Raw genomic sequence first — 20716 nt, forward strand, 5'->3', positions numbered from 1 at the left:
CGTACTGGAGACGCAACCCGAACCGGTGCAAGAAACATCGAAACGCGGCAAAAGGTCGCATAAGAAGAAGGATAAGGACGCACCGCGGCGTACAAAAAATATCATTAAATGGACGAAGGAAGAGGAATTCGCGTTGACTCGGGCGTTTGTCGACATTTCGGAGGACGAAGAGACCGGTAACTATTTCTTTTTTATATAAATATTATTTTACTTATTTTGTTACTTTAATTTTTAACATACAACTTATTATTTTTTTTTAAGCAAACTTTCAAACGGGTCCGGTTTTTTGGGATAGGGTTCGTGCACTCTTCTTTAGCACGTGGGGTCAAGGCGAACATCGGGACAAAGATTCCATTTCTAGCAAATGGACCGACATCAACAACAAGTGTCATGGGTTCCAAGAAGTCTTCCAACGTAACTACGATAATCGGCCGAGCGGTGAAGGTGACGTGGGGGTTTTAACGAAGAGTTTGGAGGAGTACGAGAGGACAAAATGCCCTTTCACGTACTATAAGTGTTGGGAGCTACTACGAAAAAGTCCAAAGTGGGCGGTAGTTAATCCAATGACGTCTAGTAGTAGACGTCGGGCTAAAAGGTCAAAAACATCATCCTTCGTTGACCCGTCAACTCCGACATCGGATGCCCGCAACGTTGATCCTTGCGCAAATGCGTCGCCAAAAAATTAGAGAAAAATATGGACTCTAGATCATGTTATTTTTTTTAAGTTTATTTTTTTTTTATTTTCTGTTTTTTTTTTTCAGTTTTTTTTATTTTTATTTCAAGTAATGTAATTTTATTTTTTAAATTAATGAAGTTTTTTTTTATGTTTTAAATTAAAAAAAATAATTGTGAAATGATTGTGAAATGATTGAATGGGGGTTATTGGCATAGTGCCCCACTACGCCACTTTTGCTATAATGCCCCCTTGCTGACTAGGACGCCACGTGTCGTATAATGCCCCATGGTGGGGGCATTATAACCCTCTACCACTACACATGGTCTTATAAGTAGTTATGATACATTCGGATGATAGGTTATGTAATTAAGGTGATAAGCGGGTTAATATTCAAACTCAACTGCCGGTGCAGTCAGTGGCGGATTCAGAATTTTTTTCATGGGGTGCAGAAATTTTCTAAAGGTCTTCTGTGTATTTATATATAATATTTTTCTGTTCGGGTCGGATCAGAAACATAAATTCTTACCATGATTCTCATTCAAGTCAATAACATATCTCAATATCACATATTCACTTTAAATTTAAGTATTTAATATCGATTTCACATAATCATCGGTGATTGGACTCAATTATAACTTATAACTCATAAGTCTTCAAATATACAATGTTTCTAATCCATCTTAACTACTCAATAGTAAAAGAAACTATACAATATAATTCAATATCTTAGTTGGTAATTAAAATTAAAACTAATAAGGTAACATATCTTGAAATTTTTGTAAAACATCATTTTAAAACTTGTAAAACGTTCTTTTATGTATTTTCACGTTACTTTCAATCCTCTCAAATGCTAAACAAATAAAAATAAAGCAAACCTCATACACAATTATTAAGTTAAATTAAAATTAAAAATTGTAAACAAAATATAGATACTTGAAAAAGTTTAAAATACAAGTGCAAATGAATAATTCTACTAATTTTGGTGTAAGATATTTTTTACTGAGTACTGACGCAAAGAGTGGGTCCATGTGAAAAACCACAATAATACAAAACCATCAACTTCTTGAGTTTTTCCTTTCTTCTCCATTTGCACAAACAGAGTACCCACTTCTGCACATTATTTTTTTCCGGCGAACACTTGTTTTCCTTTTTTTTTCTTTCAAATTTTTAGGTCCAAGCTTAAGGGGTGCGATTACAAATTTTTAAGGGGGGCGATCAAGATTTTTGCTTAAAAATTACACATAAAATATTTTTTTCAAGGGGTGCGGCCGCCCACCCTACTCATAACCTAGGTCCGCCCCTGGGTGCAGTTACCCGCTAAAATTAACCGCCAAAACTATGGTTTATATAGTTGATTACCGGCAAATCTTACCGGTTATCAAGACAGTTTCATTACACCGAAATTGTCCACTTAATACTTTCGTTCACACTGCATATCTTGCATTGTTTCATTCTCTGCACAATTACATCACATAATCATGTCTGTAAATTGTTCTAAACCTTCCGCTACAAGTGAATCGGTTGTCCAACAAAGTGGATCAGAGCCACTTCAGGGAATCGATCAGAAATCAAACAAAACTCAACCACTCTTCCGTGTCAACATTGCACCAACGAGAAAAATGAAAAAGGCAAGCGAATCCCTCGTATAAGACTTTGTTATTATTGTCACTTACCGGGTCACCAAACTACAATTGCAAGGCCAAAGAGAATGTTGAAGCGACACAACTGTTAAAGCAGGCCATCAACGCCGGGATTAGAAGACAGGAAGAAGATGTGCATTGCCAGAATGAAATGATTGTCACCGGCACTGAGGGTGGACAATGGGCAGACATCTAGTACGTTAATCCGACGTTCAATCATCATTTTACGGGTAATCTTAATGTTTTCAAAAGGATGAAACATATGATGGGTGTAGAAACAAGATCTGGTATGAATAATTTTCTGTTTATAAGAGGGGTAGGATCGGTGGAAATGAAAACAGGAAATGAAACACTTAGTATACAAAGTGTTTTCTGTTCACCGGAAATTGACCGGAATGTTCTTAGCCTTGATCAATTAACACTTCAAGGTTTTACGGTCAGAAAGTCCAGCGATACGTCATATCCCATGTTTTCATCTCCAGTTGTGAACTCAATAAATGAAGTGAGTGGGTTAACGAAAGAAGAAGAGTTGGGTTTAAATGAGAAGCGCAGGCTGCAAGATCTGGGCACTGTTGATGAGGAATTCAAGGATGCTTATCTGAATTCTTACTTCGTAACCTTAAATGTTTCGAGTGAAGATGATAATGATTGGAATCGGCTGATGTTAAGAGCTTTAGAATTCCAAGAATTTGCAGATTGCAAAGCATTGATAAACATGCTTGGTGGCCGAGAGTATGTATTCAAGTAAAAGGTTGATCTTCAAAAGAAATTTGAAGAAATGGTTCGATGGTTCCTGAATGAATACATGGGAATAACATCAAGACCAGTCCCTCCCTACTCTCGGAATCAAAGGAAGATTGATCTGTTAAGTTTATTCATACTGGTAGCAAGAGACGACGGGTACCGTGATGTCACCACTGACAACACATGGCCGATTATAGCGAAAGACCTAGGATTTGACTACCAAGATGGAGATTACATGCGGATAATATATGCCATGTATCTTGACGTTTTGGAGTATTACTACAAGCTTAAATCGGTGCAAGAGAAGGTACAGGATAAGGAAGTTGTGAATGATGAAGCAGGTCCCTCTCAAAGCTGCCATAGGAGGATGAAAAGTGCAGGTGATGTTCATGAAGATGCTGGTTCAAATCAATATGCACTCTTTACAGGAAGTGGATGGGAAGATGACTGGAACTTGCACAAGAAGAGAAAGCGATTCAACTTCAACCACATGAAGAAAACTGTAGAAGATGCAATTCGAAGTGTCATGCAACAAGCTTCTAACATAACTAAAGTTTAAGGGCGGTGTGTTAGAAGTATTATTATTATTATAATTATTATGATTAAACTTCAGTTATGTTAATATGTATTCGTTCTTATAAGTAGTTATGATACATTCGGATGATAGGTCATGTAATTAAGGTGATAAGCGGGTTAATATTCAAACTCAACTGCCGGTGCAGTTACCCGCTAAAATTAACCGCCAAAACTATGGTTTATATAGTTGATTACCGGCAAATCTTACCGGTTATCAAGACAGGTTCATTACACCGAAATTGTCCACTTAATACTTTCGTTCACACTGCATATCTTGCATTGTTTCATTGTCTGCACAATTACATCACATAATCATATCTGTAAATTGTTCTAAACCTTCCGCTGCAAGTGAATCGGTTGTCCAACAGTAACCACCATTTTCCCTTATTTTCTACGTAACTGATTTAACATGTATCTTGATATATATATATATATATATATATATATATATATATATATATATGTTTTGAAATCTCTCAACTAAAAAATGTTCTTTGTTTTGTGGTCACTATTTTATGCATAAAGCTGGCAGTTGAGCTCATTGTTTAAAAAAATGGTGTTCAAGTGTTCATATCTTTGTACTTCTTAGTTTCTTTTTTATATTAGGGGGTAGGGGCGTCCTGTGATAACCCTCACATTTACATGTATCCGTACAATTAATTAATATTTAATTTGTGCTTAATGACTGTGCTTGATTTCAACTGTGATTAAACTGCTTTCTGTTTTCTGTTACATACATACATATGCATCACATTTTATACTGTCACTCCGTTTATTTCATACAAACTTAGTGACAAACTTGATGCACAAAGCACAGTTAGCACACTAAATGGATAACCCAGAAACATGCTGACAATGCCAGCACCTAGACAGACAATGTTTTGAGGCTAGTGTGAGCCAAAGATAGAATACTACACCAGTAGGGAGTGTAGGGAAGTGAGGACCATAAAACTGCGTCACTAGGTGATAGTTATAGTGCCGGAAAGTGCCTAAAACATACTTTAAATGCAGAATTCTGCACTAAATAAACAAAATTTAGCATTTAACAATGCTAGTAAAGTGCAAAACTTGGCAAAATAGTCCTAGATACTTTCCAAAGTGTTGGGAATTAAATGTGTCACTAAAAGTAATATAAAAGACACCTTACGGATTAATTTAGCACTTTAACGGAACAATACCCAACCGAACAACCGGACTTTACCCGGAACACAAAAATATTGTCAAACATGTTTTTATTTTTCTAAGCTAGTTAGGGTCCCCGAACACCCTAACACACTATATATTTCATAACACACCAAAACCCACCAACTATATCATTTGATTTCTAACTAAACTAGTAACTAAACAATTGAATTCCAACTAACCCCCCCCCCCCCAACCTATTCACGGTTATACTAGGAATCCCACAAGTGATTTTCTTTGATTTGTTTAATAGGATTGCCATGTACTTAGGAAACATACTAACTAATGGATATTAGATGATGGAGAATTACTTATAAACCACAAGTCTTACACTTCTATCATCCTCACACCACCAACATTTCATCACTCTCTCTCCCTCCTCCCCTTGTCACGGCCGTGAGCCACCACAACCACCACTACCATCATTCAAGTTTCTTCAATCATTCCAAGGGCATCCAAGGGTGTTAGAGATCATACAACGAAGCTTGGTGTGTTCGGAAGCTCAAGGACCTCTTTCATCTTCTTTTATCCACCACTTTTATACTCTTGAACTCCCCTAGCCTTGTGCTAGTAGTAAGTTCCTTAGATCTTCATCTTCTTTATATTTTTGATGGTTAATAGTGAAAAGATAAGAAATCTAAAAGAAACATAAACAAAGTCTTGACATAAACTAACTATGAGATGAAGTAGTGATAAAATGAAGATGAAACCATGTTGTTCTTGTGTTGCTATGATTATTGTTTGTTGTTTGTTAGTAAAAATGGTATGGTCCATCTCATGGATTTGCTAGATCATGTTTAAAGACATGAACTAGCAAGATGTGAATGTTAGAGATGTTGTGGATGATGGAATCATCCACACAGAAACTATGAACTTGAACAAATAAGTGTTTTCTTGAAAAATAAAGGCCAAAACAAGTTGTAATCTTGTAGATCTAAAGATCTATGGGTGGTTTTTTGAAAGAACCAAGTGAAAGGAATAAGTTTCGTTAAAACTTGGGTTTTACATAAACTAATCACATTTTTAGTGGATAAACAAGTGTAGGAACACTTGTGTAATAAGAAAATTTCACAAAGAAATATTTTTAGAAATTATGACTAGAAGTTGTAAATGTTCAAATCCTTTAAAAATAAAGTTTTTAAAGAACCAATCACATTTTAAAAGGTAACGAGGCTTACTAAGTATACTAGTAAGATACTACATGTTTTTATAAATTTTTCAAGTTCATAAGTTTATGGTTTATGCTTATTTTTGTCAAGATTGGTGATTAGAGATTGTATGTTGTTCATTGATGATTGATTGAATGATTTTACAAAAGAAAATGATATGCTAGTAAGCATGGACGCCTCCATTTACAAAGGAAACTCTGGCGAAATTTTCCTAAAAATCCAACACTTAGAAAATATTTTTCTAGTAAGTGTTTACAAATATATTTTAACTTTATTTTCAAAATAAACTTCGCCATGATTTTTATTACAAAAAAATACTAAGTGCCGGAGGTTGATTTTCGTAAGTAAAATTTGATAAATATATATTTAGAATATATATTTCATACTAAAACGCTTGTGTGATTATCTGTATATTATGTGAATTAGTTATATTAGGGTAAAATAATATAACAAAATACCATGGAAATTACAACTCCAAAATAATACCAAAAATTACAAAGAATATAATATTTAAGTTACACACGTAATATTGAGAAAACGAACAAGAAAACGTAACTTATGAAATATTCCGGGATATACCATTACACTATATTTTTGGTAAATCTTATTTTGGAAATGAAAGAAGTGAAAATATGATTTCGTAAATATCATCAAGTAAACCATATTTTGACAACGAGAATATATATTATTTTTGGGAGTTAAAAATATATTTTCCTAGTATATTTAGAAAATATATAATTTTTGAGAAAAGTATATATTTTCTGGGACAATACGTGATTGAACAAAATAAGTTATATATATTTAAGTGAGACTTGAAATATATGGTTTTGGAAATATATATTGGGAATATATTAACATATTTTTGTTTGGAACAATACACCGAAATACGACGCCATTACTTGGCAAGATATACAAATACGAAAATACATGTATGAGATACCCCCATCCTTGGGAAGGAATATACGAAGTTAAAATACTTGAGAAGTATTAATACAGAGATATTGCATAAACAATTATTCCAAAACTAAATATAAGTATTATAACTTGGAATAATATCAGAAATGTAACTCAAAAACATAAATACTAAGACAAAGCACGACCCGTTCGTCTAATAGACGTTAGTACACTGTAGGTAGTCGTGTTGGCTGAGGAGACTTGGGTTACACATACTGAAGACGCAATACTGTGAGTTCATGTCCCCCTTTTCTCTTTACTGATTTCAGTTTTATACTTCGGGGGTGAAATACATGCGACAATTGTTACAAACTTTTACTTACATGGTATGGTTAGCGTAGTGAGGGTTTTTACTACTTAGATCATGTGAGTGGGTAGGTGGAACTTAAGGCCATTAATCCTCGTTGTAGGACCGAGGGACATGAGTGATAGATCTATTCGGGTGTAGCGAGCCCCACTCCTGAGTCCGCTGAGTGGACCATGAGGTGACTATGTGCCTAACGCCAAAATCTTCTAGGTTTGAGTCTTCCTGCATCACTTCACACATATCAATGGCCTTGCAAACCATTGGTGATCTCTTTTTCCTTATTGCTACATACCAATGACTTACATACATACTTACAACATTTTCAAAGGTTTATACATACACACAAACAAACACATGAACTCACTCAACTTTTGTTGATGTTTTTCAAATTACATGTATTTCAGGAAATTTTAATGGATCTGGCGGGCGTTGGAAGTTTTTATGTTGCGTTAAGAATAAAGATGTCATCCATGGTCTTTGAGTTTGGACGGTGTGTCTTATTCCTGGACGAGACATGTCTTTCAAACCTTGGTATTATTCAATATCTTTTGACGAGTCCTTAATGAACTCAAAAACAATTTGTACGATTTTTAAAACTTGAATTCAGTGTCTACATGTTAAAACAATGTTGTTATATTTTGAACTTATTTTATGGATGACAAACCTATGGTTTTATCATATAGTTGATGTTATGATTGAATGCAATGATATTAAGAAAGTCACACTATAATCACGCTTCCGCAAAAGTCAGGGTGTGACACGCCCATCACTCACCACTCACTAATCACTCACAACATCCAATAAATTTCCACAATGTCATCGAGCATTATTCCATCACTAGTGATGGATTTTAGTGGAAATGTCCATATATCACTCACCACACGATATCAAAATCATTAAAAAAACTGAATTGCATCAAGTTTTCAACGCGTGAAACGTTCAACGCGTTTTAGGATCCACGCGTGATCATCACTGGCGGAGGTGGTGTTCCACTCTTAGAACGCGTGGTTGATCACCCCATAACGGGGTGCCCCGTTGTCACACCCCAACCGATGGTGGAATCATCGGGGCATGGCACTGAGCGAAACAGATTGTCCAGAAGTTTCCATAACAACTATCATTACCATTCAATTTATATAATACGTCCCATACTGTACCTCAAATAGCAAATAAATTATTACAGATAACATCTAGTCAAATATTCTGTTCTGACAACTCAGATTTAAATATAAATATTGTTTATCTATGTCTAGAGACTCAAGCTGCAAGATCTACAGACAACTATGCTCTAGACTCTTATTCTAGCTTCGCCTTCCTAGCAGATAAGCATCTTAAACACCTGTCACATACGTTAAAATAAAGTCAATACATGAAATGTAAAGGTGAGCATACAAGTTTGATAATAGCATAATAGCGTTCTAAATAGTTTACGCATAACCAGCACGTACACAGATGAAAACGAAGCATGTTAATTATCGACATGGATCTATCGATACCAATGACTGCGGGTTGACTGCCCGAGGCAGTTCGCAATACATGATTACCACCGTAATCCAGGCAAGTAATTGTCCTTAACAACCCCCGTGTGAACGGGTGCTGAGTCCAAACTATAGTACTATCGTCGTTAAGGCATGTAGACAACATTCCACGTGTAAATATAACAACAAGCATTCATTTAGTCACGTAATACATGCGGTAACGGTTAGCGTTTAAAGTAATTGAGTAGTGTGTTCGATTGTGATTTAGAATAAGTAACGTATGTAACACCCAAAAGTGCTAAAGCAAAAGGGGTTCGAGTATACTCACAGTGATTGATGGATTGAAGGGAGCACTTGAGAGTAGGGTTAGCCTGAATAGTTCGATAGCATAACGATAAGCAACGCGTAAAACGGAAAACAAGTGTTGGAGGGTCGGACAGCTGGTCGATCGGACATTTATCCGATCGAACGGCTTGACCGTTCAGATTGGCATTCCGTTCGAACACCCTGTCCGGTCGGTCGGTAGGCCGATCGGATGGCTATTCGAGTGGGTTGTTCCTTCCTTTGAGAAGGATGTGTTTGTGTATGATGGTTTGACTTTTGAAGTTTTCGTTGTAGCATTTGAAAACATTGAAGTATCTTTACCTTTCAGGTCGGTCGATCGGACGGCTGTTCGATCAGCCGGCTAACTGATCGGTTAGGTACTTCAGCAGGCAAGTCCTTAGCAGGGTGTCACCTGATCGGACGGCTGTTCGATCGGGTGGCACTCCAAGCGCGTTGAACATGTTGAAAATCGACTAAGTGTTAAAGTATAGTATCTCATGACCCGAAGAGTAATCCAATCGGACGGTAGTCCGATCGAACAGCAGTTCGTTCAATAATAGACTTCAATGAATTGTTCAAGTGAGGGACCATGTGCTAGCCGATCGGCTGGCCTGGTCGATCGGCTGACTGTCCGATCGGCTGGCTGTCCGTTCGGACAGCAGTCCGATCGGTCAGTATCCTGACCTGATCAGCCTGTTCGTCTAACACTTGGCTGTTCTGATTGTTTGTCGTTATATCGAGGTGTTTTGACCACAAGTTGAACCATAGAACCCTCATTCTTACTTGTTCCTCCTGATCGGACAGGAATCACCCAAATCCAGCCGGTGAACTGTTCGGAACAGAGTTTAACGTTCAACCCGAAATCAGTGAACCTCGTGGATAGAATCCAGATCTTGAGTCATGCAACCACCGAAATGATTTGCAAGTCGGCACAAGTTCCGTTTCTATCAGTTTTGAAGGCATTGAGTGTAAAAGAGTTGAAAGAAAGTTGAAAAACCATCTTTCATTCGTTTTCACCGTTAAATGTTTAGATCTATGAAAGATCCTTGTTTGTTTATGTGGAAGTCGGCTAGATCCAAGTTATTCTTGATGGATTGAAGCCAAAACATGAAGTTCTTCAAGAACACCATGATGACATCATCCTAGAACACTTGAATCTTGATGATTTCACGGTTAGAAATCAAGATTTGAAAGATAGAAAGGTGTATGAGTGCGTGTAGATCAAGAAAGTACAAGATTTAAGATGAAATCTTACCGGAATCGAGAGAAATATGAGAAAAAGGATGAGAGCACGACGTCAGAGCTTTCCAAAAGTGGTAAGTATGACAATGACAGGGGTATTTATAGGCTGCCAAAAGAGGAAAGGGCTGGCCGATCGGCCAGGCATCCTGATCGGACAGCCTGTCCGATCGGACAGCAGTCCGATCGACTGGGCTGGTCGATCGGCTGAGAGCCTGATCGTTCAGCTGCCTGATTCGAGTGTTCGGTGCGACAATTTTTGATATTTCGATTTCGATTGAGGGCGATGCGAGTACGATAGAGGTCCTATTCAAATTACTTTTAATCCTAACCACTATATCTAACATACAATCATCTATGTCTCTCGCTGTCTCTTCTCCACCAATTATCATGATTCGATTTCGATTGAGTTTCGAGTTTCGATTCGAGTTTCGATTGATTACCACACATAACACTAAGTAGACACGCATAAGTAACACATAAGGCACACACACACGTATATTAACACCAAAATTCGTGTAATTCGAGTTTCTAGTTCGATGATGATTGGATTAGTTTGATTACTGATTAATTGACTTTATCGCATTGTTACTTCCTATCATTCACAGTGGTAAAGCGGTTCGCGTCGATAAATAAACTTCGATTAATTCGATTGTAATTAATTACTTAACGTAAAAACATAAAATAGACTAACTACGGTCAAAGGAGTCAATCTTGACTTTGACTTTGACTTTCGGTAACACGGGGTGTTACACCCGTCCCCCCTTAGGGGTGCCTGTTGCTTCACATAGTAATTTAGGCATAAATATGGAATTTCCCAATGCTGATATAGTAAGTAAATATTATTGGCAAAGCTCCCATTTCAATAGGTTGTTTCTTACACACACAATCAAACAAACATCATTTAGTGTTTAAGATTAACTAACATTTTAGCTGTAATATACATTTATGCCTTTTGCGACTATAGATCCATTATTACCCATGCTGATTAGTATTACATTTCCCCCCATTTTCGGGTGAACTTGGATGCGTATGCAATGTTACATTTAGTATTTAGGGGTTGTTTGGTAGCCTCTTAATGACCATTCAGATGCTACCTCTTAATGGTTTAAAACCTCTGAATGAATAAGAGGTAACCTCATGTCTAAATGGTTAAGAGGTAACCTGTGAATGATAAATCATCACATGTCACATTCTTCTACCTTCTCATTGGTAAAATTCTTAATGGTTCCATTAAGAGGTAGTCTCTTAATAACCATTCAGAGGCTACCAAACAGCCCCTTAGTTATTTCCTATCTTAGAGTGCAGAATTATTGTTGAACTTGCAATTTTCTTGTGACAAACAAGGGGTTCACGAGTGTTTGAAGGATTTACAGTGGGTTCTCATTAAGGGTCACGGAAAATTGTAAGATATCATATAATAATCACTTTCTTTACCGTTTGTTGGAAGTCACATAAGCAAAATATTATTCATCATTAACACACGTCTAACAACTCAAGGTATACAATGGTATGACTCATTGACTCAATATGGTTATGCAAAGGCTTACAAAGTTACAGGTCTTGACCCTTTTTACTTTTTTTCTTCCAAAATAAAGTTAAACTTAGGGACCATTATGGGCAGGTATGGGAGAGAAAAGGTATCAAAGGTGGAGGATTGTGACTTGACTTTGAGACGACTATTCTATTATGTGTGTCGCGTGCTTAATCTATGTGTTCGATTTGGCAATGGCATGAAGTTTAGAAAGAGATCGGGTATCACGTGTAATCTGCAAGAGATGTCTTCAACTTTGAGGCTCAGCAAAGCATCATCACAGTAGCGGTCACAACAATCAATTTCTCAAGGGATTTCATCTCAGCATAAATTCTCTCGGTTCTCACAGAATCCTCAAGATGACATGGTGACAAACGACCAGGTTTATCTGAATTTAGTTTAAAATTTTATGTTTATAATATATGGCCTAATCTACTTTCACTTGCTTTCTTGTATGAAATATTCCACTTGATGCTGCATTTGAATCTCTATGTTTTCTTATGCACTCTGTCAGAAATGCATCCAAGTGAGCTTCAGATTAACGGATTCATATAGTATAAATTTTATGCATGCCTCTCTGCTTTTGGTGTTAACGAGCCTATAACCAGAATATATCAGATGAAGTACTTGTAATACAATGTGACACATGAGTAACATGACAGCTAACAATTATTTGTTTTCGCTCTTCAACTCTATTTTAGTTCATATTCAGGAAAAGTAGTACACTCACTATATATAAATCCGATAATCGTGTCATCCCCTTTCTACCCTACATGAGTGTTAATTGATGTTTTCATTTTATATCATTAAGTGCCTGTCCACCGGACGAGTATAGAACTAGTTGTAGAAGGACTTGTTAAACTCATGAGTTTAATATATTCGATGTATAGTTCTTGGACTTAAACTTTATCATCAAACTCATTTTACTTTGATAATGCTCATTTTCAGTCCTCAAACTTAAGTAAAATAAGCGTTAATTTAAGTTTGAGCTAGATTCAAGTGCATGGGCCGGAATCTAGCTCAAAATACCCTTCAAGTTAATAGCTAAGTTAACTCATTTTACTTTGATAATGCTCATTTTTAGTACTTGAACTTAAAAACTCATTTTACTTTGATAATGCTCATTTTCAGTCCTCGAACTTAAAAACTGATTTTACTTAAGATTGAGGACTTAAAACTTTATCATCAAACAATCATTAATTAATGCTCATTTTACTTAAGTTCGATGTATAGTTCTTGGACTTAAAACTTTATCATCAAAAAACTCATTTTACTTCGATAATGCTCATTTTCAGTCCTCGAATTTAAGTATCATTCAAAGTCTATTTTTTTCTCTATGATTGTCACTTTTATTCAAAGGTTCAAATCTAGCCAGGCACACTTTAATTTGTATTTGCTAGGTTTCGATGATAAAGGCTTTGTTGCCTCCTCCATTCTCATTCATTCAATATATATAGATATTTACAAAACCCTAGAATAATACAATTGACATAAATATGGAAATACAATCTTGACTCCTATTACACCCCCGCAGTCGAAACGGGAGGTTGTCGAATGTTGAGACTGGAACGAAAATCATCAAATAGTATCTGCGGCAGTCCCTTTGTGAAGATGTCAGCAATTTGGTGACGGGAAGGCACATGAAGAACCCGCACCTAACCTCGTTGAACTTGTTCCCGTACAAAGTGAATGTCAAGCTCGATGTGTTTTGTACGCTGATGCTGTACCGGATTACCAGATAAGTAAATGGTGCTGACGTTGTCACAGTACACTAACGTGGCACGAGTGAGAGGTCTTTTAAGCTCAAGCAGTAAGTTACGTAACCAGCAAATTTCAGCAACCACATTAGCTACGCCACGGTATTCAGCTTCTGCACTGGAGCGAGATATGGTGGGTTGTCGTTTAGACGACGATGAGATTAAGTTATCACCATAATAAATGCAATATCCACTCGTAGAACGGCGAGTGTCAGGGCAGCCGGCCCAATCGGCGTCGGTGTATGCCAAGAGAGATGGATTTGAGGACGGGCCTAATGTAAGAACGTATGTAGTGGTGCCTTTGATATATCGGATGATGCGTTTTAATGCGTTCCAATGGCCCGTTTTTGGTGCGTGCATATGCATGCAAATCTGTTGAACTGCGTAACTGATGTCGGCTCTTGTAAACGTTAGATACTATAATGCGCCAGTGAGACTGCGATATAGTGTGGGGTCATGAAAATCCTCGCCAGAGTTAGCACTGAGCTTAGATTGCGTGTCAACTGGGGTAGAGACTGGATTGCAAGATTGCATACCAGCTCGAGCGATGATGTCCCCGGCATACGACTGTTGAGAAAGAAACATAGTGTTATTATGGCGTGTTACGGCAATCCCGAGGAAGAAACTGAGCGGCCCGAGGTCTTTCATAGCAAATTCGTTGGCTAACCGAGCCATTAACTGATGTCGAAGCTGGTCGATTGATGTGACGAAAAGAATATCATCAACGTATAGAAGCAAGTGGGCGACATTCGTAGCGTCATGCAAAGTGAACAAGGAAGCATCACATTTACTTTGTTGGAACCCCAAAGTCAGCACATAATCCGTAAACCGTTGGTACCACGCCCGTGGGGCCTGTTTCAATCCATATAACGACTTTTTCAAACGGCACACATAATCCGGAAACCTGTTGTGGCGAAAACCCATAGGCTGATACATATATACTGTTTCATTAAACTTCCCATGGAGAAACACATTGGACACATCCAACTGATGCACGGGCCATGATTGTGATAATGCAATTGATAAAACTGTGCGTATAATAGATGGTTTCACGACCGGACTAAACATTTCTCCACAATTAATGCCCACCTGTTGTAAACACCCATCGCACAGAAGGCGTGCCTTGTATCTTTCTAATGTACCATCGGACTTAAATTTGTGCTTAAAGAGACACATACTGCGTATAATGTTCATGTTTGGTGTGCGTGGGACAAGATCCCAAGTGTCATTTTTTATAAGAGCAACGAATTCGTTGGTCATGGCCCGATGCCATACCGGTGTGGACAAGGCCTCGGATGGGTTTTTAGGAAGGGGAACGAGAGGTGAGGCGGTGGTAGTGTGTAAGTTTAGATGTCATTTGGGTTTAGTAATCCCATCCATTGCACGAGTCCGCATGGTGCGAATGGGTTGGGTGGGCGTAGGCTGGGCTGGTATCGGGTTAGACATAGGGGTATTTTGAGGGGATGGGCTGGACTGGGTATGTGGTGGTGATGTGTGGGCTGTGATAGGGGTAACAGCAGATTGGGCCGAGGTGGGGTTAGGAGAATGGGCCGAGATGGGGGTAGGAGTTTGGGCCGAGGTGCTTGGGCTGGGGTGCGATTGGGGTGAGTAGGGTGGTTGAGCCGATGGGTGATTAACAGTGGGGAAATCCACTGATGGCCACAACAGTGGGGATAAGGTAGATTGAAGAAAATCATAGGAGGGTGTAGGGGAGATGTTGTTGGCAAACGGAAAGTGGTTTCGTCGAAGACAACATGGCGAGAGATGATAATTTGTTTTGTTTCTAAATTGAAACATTTGTAGCCTCGGTGGGTGGGTAGCCAAGAAAAACACACGGGTAGGAACGATGTTCTAGTTTGTGGATGGTGGTAGAGGGAACAAGAGGATAGCATAGGCACCCGAAGACGCGGAGATGGTCGTATGTTGGGATCCGGTTGTATAATTTTTCAGTGGGGGTGGTGTTATTTTTGTTTTTAGCGGGAAGTATGTTAAGAAGGTAGGTGGCGGTATCAAGGGCGTGATCCCAAAAATTCGACGGTAAGGAAGCATATGCTAAGAGCGTACGCAACATATTGTTAATGGTGCGGATTTGACGTTCTGCTTTACCATTTTGAGATGACGTGTGCGGACATGAGAGACGAAATTGCATGCCGTGTTCGTGAAAAAAATTGTGTGAAAGATGAGTTGACATATTCTCTACCATTGTCACATTGAAGGGTCTTGATTTTCTTTTCAAATTGAGTGTTAATGTATTTGTAAAAATGGCAAAATATAGAGTATACTTGGGATTTTTGGGAGATGGGATATGTCCATAGAAAGTTCGTGTGGTCATCGAGAAAAAGAATGTAATATCGGTGACCACCCGAGCTTAGTATGGGCGATGTCCAAAGGTCGCTATGTATGATGTCAAAAGGTTGAAATATATGTGTATGAGAAGTAACAAAAGGTAAACGAACACTCCTTCCAAAAACACAAGATTGACAAATATTATCGTTTAAAGTACTAAAATTAATAGAACAAGAACATTTTAAAGACTGCATGATAGGTTGTCCCGGGTGGCCGAGACGATAGTGCCATCGTTGAGAAGATATAGCTGCAAAGGTGGAGGGATTGGTTGTGCTTCCTGGTCCGAGCAATAACGGGTATAGATCACCGCTGCTGTTGCATCGTAGGATAGGGATCCAGGTCTTGTAGTCCTTCATAAGAAAACCAAATGGGTCAAATTCGACTGAAACGGAATTGTCAGTGGTAAAACGTCTAACGGAAATAAGGTTTTTAAGAAGTTTTGGTGCGTATAGGACATTCTTTAGGACAAAAGGTGGGAAGGGTGGGGGTAGTATTTGAGTACCATGTCCAACAACCGGAATGGTCGAGCCATTACCAACGATGATATCCTGTGGGATGCTATTATTAAAAAATGAAGTAAAGTTACCTTGGGTGTTAGTCATGTTGGTCGTGGCGCCAGTGTCCATCACCGGTATCGGATCCTGTTGGTTCAGCGACATGGTATACATTGCCTCTTCAATGTCCGTAGGCGTATATGCAGCATGATGGGCCTGAGTGGGCCGAGAGCCAAGAATTCCTTGAGCAGAAGATGGACCGCTAGAAGAGGGATTGATCGTCGGGTATGGGCACGGAGGGGCGGCCCACTGTTGGTTCTGCTGTGGACTAACCCACGGCTACTGGGCTTGTGTGGCCCACTCTTGGGAGGCCCAAGGAGGAGGGCGGCCCACTGATTAGTCCATGGGTTTGTCCAAGAGTTCCAATGCTGCCATGAACTGTTGTTGTTGTTACCACTAGGGGTGTGCAAAAAACCGAATTAACCGAACCATAACCGAATTAACTGACAAAACCGAATCGAAAAAACCGAACCACATCAAAAACCAAAACCTGTGGGTCGGTTAATGGTTTTTTCGAAAACCGAAAGTAGCGGGTCGGTTATGGTTATCAATGTTTCCATACCCACCATAATCGAACCGAACTGACATGTAATAAATCTTTGTAGGATTTAGGACTTTTCACTATATTTTTAATATTTGATGTTTTTGACTGAAGATTTTTAGTATTTATGGGTTTTTCATATCGTTATGTGGTTTTGGTTGAATGTCTATTTAAATTTATGGAATATGTTATATCACTTTATTTGAATATTCGATAATAATTAGTATCAATATTATAGATTATATGCATTTTTTAATACTATATGCAATAACAATTTGTTCCATGTTAAAAAAAAATTAAGTTATTTTAGCCAGGCTAAATACACGGTTAACCACCCACAACCGACCTGCTATAACCATCAAAACCGATTAACCATAACCACCATAACCGATCGGTTATGGTTATGGTTTTCTATTAACCGACATCGCGGTTATGGTTATGGTTTTAGGCCAAAACCGACCCATGCACACCCCTAGTTACCACGGCCGCGACCCGAGTAGTTTCGGCCACGTCCTCTGCCACGCGAGCCACGTCCACGGCCACGGCCACTATATTGGCCGTCCGAGCGGTAGTCACCCGGTCCGTTGTTGTTGCCAGTCGAACGAGACGTGTTGGCGTTGAGTGCCGTACCGGCGGTTTGAGATGCTTGGAGAGCTTGTTCAGCTTTGCGAGATTCCACCATTTCGATGATAAAGGCTTTGTTGCCTCCTCCATTCTCATTCATTCAATACATATAGATATTTACAAAACCCTAGAATAATACAATTGACATAAATATGGAAATACAATCTTGACTCCTATTAGTATTTCTTGTCATTTTCGTTCACTAGACTAAACCTGTTAGCACTTAGCTATTAACTTGAAGAGTGTTTTGATCTTTTTAGTTGTTGTATAAGTTATTAACTTATCTATTAACTTGAAGGGTATTTTGGTGTTTTTTACATGCATCATATATTTAAAAATGCTTATCCCATTTTTTTACATCTAAGATAGAAGGTAAACGGGCAACAAGCTGTGCCACTACCCCTTTTTTAATAACGGAACTAAGTTTTTTAAAAAACTACATCCACAGATCGCGGGATCATAACATTACTATGCATGACCCTATGAACTCGACTAAGTAGGTCCACAGCCTTCGGTGCAAGGAAACCAAAGGTATAAAAACGCTTTCTCGTGTTTGGTCACTTTGCCCAAAACAAACTTTAAAGCAGTTTAACCCACCGTGAAAACACTACCCCTAGGCTCACAAGAGGGGAAACCTTATTAGATCCACACACGCGTGTTTTCCTCCTATCCATCCGAAGACCAATATGTCGGCTGGTCTAAGGGTAGGTCTTCCTTCCAATGGGTCGGTTAAGAAATTCACAGGTGCCTCTTTCTTAGCAGAAATCCCAACGCCCCTGAATATGTCAAAAAGGACACCCCTAACCAATTATGTCGGACTTGAACCCCAGGAGCTCTCTACAATAAACTGCATGCTCCCCAAAAGAGTCCAAACACGCCTTATGACAAACAAGGCATATTTCATCAACTGAAAATAAAGGAATCATGAGGCGATACTTAAGGATAATGCAGTACTCCATCGACGACATATGCTGGCTTCACCTATCTATAGATATAGCAAGAAGAAAATCTTGGGCATGTGGTGCTCGTAGGCTCCTCGAGCATGGTTTCAGCGTCTCCCCCAGGTTCTTCAAGTTTTGGGTTTTACAGGTTCCAAAACTGATTTGTGCTTCTTCACTTACAAATCTGAGAAAACTCTTATGTATATCTTCGTTTATGTAGATGACATCATCGTCACTAGAAATAAAACCATAGAAATCACCAGGTTATATGCACTCAACACCTACTTTTTCCTTAAGGATCTTAGCAACGCTGACTACTTTATGGGCATTAAATTGTCCCACATGGTCGTGATAAACTTATCTCTCTATAACACTCCGTAATTTACTATTAAGATTTTTGGATGGATGGTTTTGCATGGTTTTATCAAACAAGACGACAAGGGTTGTAACACTTTAACCATGAGAATTAGAGGATTCTTAGGGACCCGGTTGTCATTATTTAAGGCTTAACTATGAAGATTTGGGAACAATGCATGTAAAATTGAACTTGAGGGACCCATATGTAATATTGGTGTTTTAAATCACCTAAGGGAAACCCTAGGTTGACCATATTTACGTAGGGGAGTGTGCGATCGAGTGAGAAAAAGATAACAAAAGGAAAGATACGAGCTCGAATCTTGAGTGTTTAGCTTCCAAATCGTGTTCCACGTAATTCTCAATACGTTTTGTTGTGAATTGCGCATTTTAGATTACATGGTGATCGACAGGAGTGATGATTTTGGGACGATGATGGCTTCAGCTTAGAGAGTGATGGTCGCTAATGGTCGATAATGGTTGTTGGGGGTGACTGCTAGTGCCACGCTGGTAGCCAGCCGTGTTTCACCGTCGTGGGGTGAGACTGGGCCGAGACAGCTTATGACCGAGACTTGTTTAGGGCTCGTGATGGCAGACCAGTGATGTCAGTGTCACCATGGAGCCCTCAGCCTCGCAATAATGAAGTCGGCCTGTGTCAGGTTAGGCCGGGTTTAGCTATGGGACGTCGTGCAGGGTTGGTGGTGATGGGCTGGTGTTAGGGTTCGCATGGGTGTTGATATCCATGCATGGGGATCCAGTTGGGCTGTAAGGGTTCCGTATGGATCTCGGGTGACCCGATTCGATGTATACTTGAAACTAGGCTTTTGATGATGATGGTTTTTTATGCGTGATGGGGTGCGGGTGTAATTGGAATTCTTTATGCGATCAAGAAGCGCGTTAAGGTTTGGTTGTTGCAAAGACCACCTTGCGTAAGACCAATATGGACGTGCATAACTACATGAAAGCACACGATTACCGAACCCTGGACCTCGTGATGGATGTTAGTAGGGTGGTGTTGTTTATTCATGGAAAGTTCTTAGTTGAGTAGTAACCTTGGATGATAATAACCGTATTTGTGCGATGACAGATTTTGCAACTGGTGACGCTTACGAGGACGTGCATTTTGTGGAGAAGTACTATTACATCATGTGAGTTCTAATGGCATATTTTTACAAGCTTTGGGTTAGCATATGTGTGTGTACTTGTTTTCATTCAAGTTATACATGTATATATCGACTGTCAAACATTTTTCGATGTGCCTGTGAGGGTTAAGAGTTATGTGAATTAGTAGCGTTTGAGTTTAAACCTGGATGGGCTTTTATCAATTAGTAAGGGTACCTATAAATCTAGGGATGTCATGGTTAAATGGAATTACATGATAATGTTATAGGTTGATGTTTGTTGCACGACTTGTGTTAGTTAGGACTTTGATTCTTGAGAGTTTCGGAGCTGTTTCATGCCTTGGTGGTGAAAGGCTAGAAGCGTAGGTGTGTTAAGGTGTTATATTTAAAGCTGGGTATTACGGGTTATGCGTCAATGGGGTCATAGGGATTTTATATAATCTCTCTATGTAGGTAAACTGACGGGGAAAAAGGGATGATTACAAGAGGTGTGTGGTTAATCCACAATGACGTGACATGGATGGGGTTCTAGAAATTTTATATGTGTCCATGTGCCCTCGTATGTATTAGCATCCTAGGATGTTACGCGCATAGGAGGCTGAGGTTATCGTCCTATATGAGTGCTAATCATGTACTTCATATATAAGAATCAACC

The sequence above is a fragment of the Helianthus annuus genome, chromosome 12 (assembly GCF_002127325.2).
Source record: "Helianthus annuus cultivar XRQ/B chromosome 12, HanXRQr2.0-SUNRISE, whole genome shotgun sequence".
NCBI classification, from domain to species: Eukaryota; Viridiplantae; Streptophyta; class Magnoliopsida; order Asterales; family Asteraceae; genus Helianthus; species Helianthus annuus.